The sequence below is a fragment of the Cicer arietinum genome, chromosome 7 (assembly GCF_000331145.2).
Source record: "Cicer arietinum cultivar CDC Frontier isolate Library 1 chromosome 7, Cicar.CDCFrontier_v2.0, whole genome shotgun sequence".
In the NCBI taxonomy this organism is placed as follows: domain Eukaryota; kingdom Viridiplantae; phylum Streptophyta; class Magnoliopsida; order Fabales; family Fabaceae; genus Cicer; species Cicer arietinum.
In genome coordinates this window covers 399,590-401,990 of record NC_021166.2, presented here as the reverse complement: position 1 = coordinate 401,990, position 2,401 = coordinate 399,590, and the positions used below count along the sequence as shown (strand labels likewise).

Below are 2,401 nucleotides of genomic sequence, written 5' to 3'. Positions count from 1 at the left end.
GGATATGGTAATATAATTAAGAATAGATTAAAGAATGTATTTCTATTTAATTTTTAGATGAATTTGAGAAAACTAAATACTATTGAGCTGCATTTCATTATGGGGTAGCATTAAAGAAAACGTCGGTGCGATTAACAAACACATATAAGACTCGGGCCACAAAAGCCCAACCGTAGAGCTTATTTTTTTAACCGAAAACTAACCCTAACAAAAACTCTATAAAAATCACAAGCCTATCAGAGTTTAGAAAACCCTAATTCCCATTCAGATCCATTCTCAGATTCATAATTCTAGCGGCAGCAATTTTTCTACTTGATAAACGATTCCTTTCAATGTTTTTTCCGAATTTTTGTTTAAACAAGGGCGAAGATGAAGAGTGCTGTATATTTCTGACACCTCTTGTATGAGATGAATCAATCGATTCATCATTGAGCACATTAAGCAACTCTCTGAGCCCTGTTAATCCAATTTTTTCTATTTTTTTTTTATTTTCTTCGCCTAATATTGCAATTCTTTGGTCATCGATTTAGTATGTCAGAGAATCTATCATTAGGCAATAATAACGTTTAAATTGTATGTGTGAATACAATATATAATTGTATTGTATTTATATGTGCACTCTATCTTTAGCTCCGGGTATTCTTATTCTGTTAGGATTTTCGGTGACAAGATAGATACAATTTTTTTAATGATTTTATTGATAATTTTAGGCATGTCTATGATTTTTATATGGTGTTGAAGGATGATAGATTAGACGGAGTATCATTGATATTATTCATATGTGATATGATCATAATCAGCTACTTCTGACTACATTATGGAAAAACGCTTTTTGTGATTATTCTTGTGGAGTTTTGTTTGATTTATTTTAAAGTGGATTCATTCTCTATTAATGAGTTATGATCTTTTTCGTTTTTTTGGTTTTGGGTGTAAAATCAGAATTTTGAGTTTGAGCCCGTGATGTAATAAAATATAAAATATTTGCTACTCTTGATGGATATTTTTCCATTTGATGATTCTTAACCACCAAGATCGCTGAGGCTTATTAATTTTTTTGATAATGTTTTGAATTATTCTTTTTGTTAATTTTGTTAATTCAGACCGATCTACTATTTTTTTTGTTAATTCAGACCGATCTACTATTTTTTTTGTTAATTCAGACCGATCTATTTGGATTAATTCTGATTTTAAATTAAAATCTTTTCTTTAAGATATACTGATTATCTTATCTATAATTTAGTATAGAGGATATATCTTATCTATAATTTAGGTTGTTTTATTTTAATATATAAATACATGTCTTATCTATAATTTAGTATAGAGAATGTTTTAAACAATTCATTAAAATTTTCAAATAACAAAAAAGTATTTCATATCACAAATATTTTATATTTTCTATATTTTTTTTTCTTTTTTGTTTAAATAATTACATCGTAATGTATTTTATATTTTACTTTTAAAAAGTGATTCGCCTTATTAATTGCATACTGATACGTTAGAATGTAAACGTGACTCAATGGCATATAAATTAGGAATTAATATGATATAATATAAAATATAAAAATTAAAAAAAATTAAAAATTAATAATATATATATATATATATATAAAAATTAAAATTATATTCAATTAAAATATTAAAATATTGAATTAGGATTAAAAATTTATTTAAATTATGATTTATTTACTCAATTATGATTTATTTAAATTAATATTTGTTAAATTTGAATTAAAAATAAGAAATATTGTTGGTAATTCAGGACCAATAAAAAATAAAAAGAACAATGATATATAAGTCTATCTGTATTTCTCTTCTCTCAAGTGGTATAGATTTGCTCCGATTATTTTTTAATATAAAAATTTGTATATTTAAAACAGTAAAAGTAAAACGTTATTTTACTATAAATCCATTGATCACGGCAATTAGGTCGGCCCAAATTCTCTTTCATCCCTATAACTAATCCCTTTTTTCTATCCACTGTCACAACAATTCAAGAAACGTATAAGAGTTTACCTTCTTCCTTATTTGTCTCTTTAAGAAATATCGATTCATCATCCGCGATGGACAGGATGCAGATAACAAGCCCGATTCATCATCCGCAATGGAACAGAATGCAGATAACAAGCCCGCTGCAGTCGAGAAGAATTCGACGGTGGGGATGGATGTAGATGCCGTCGACAAAGGGAAGAAAACGATGAAGAAGCAGTCGAAGACGTTGAAGTTCGATAAATACATCTATGAGGTTCTGAAGCAGGTGCACCCTGATATTGCTATATCCGGAGAGGCCTTGGATATGATGAACAATATCATAAACAGGATGATGTTGAAGATTTCTGAGGGATCTGTGAAGTCTATTAATTTACGAAGTGGACCCTCAGCAATGTTTGAAAGGGACATATTT

The 2,401-nt window shown here is 27.9% G+C and overlaps 3 non-coding genes across 3 annotated transcripts; all 3 read left to right on the top strand.

The window, feature by feature from the left end:
• Positions 1 to 362: 362 nt before the first annotated feature.
• LOC113786815 (small nucleolar RNA snoR1) lies at positions 363 to 456 on the top strand. The gene has a single exon (XR_003473129.1). It is a non-coding gene; the product is annotated as a small nucleolar RNA snoR1 (small nucleolar RNA).
• Positions 457 to 736: 280 nt separating this feature from the next.
• On the top strand, positions 737 to 815 carry LOC113786794 (small nucleolar RNA R12). The gene has a single exon (XR_003473107.1). It is a non-coding gene; the product is annotated as a small nucleolar RNA R12 (small nucleolar RNA).
• A 137-nt stretch (positions 816 to 952) lies between these two features.
• On the top strand, positions 953 to 1,043 carry LOC113786785 (small nucleolar RNA SNORD24). Its single transcript, XR_003473098.1, has one exon. It is a non-coding gene; the product is annotated as a small nucleolar RNA SNORD24 (small nucleolar RNA).
• The last annotated feature ends 1,358 nt before the right edge of the window (positions 1,044 to 2,401 follow it).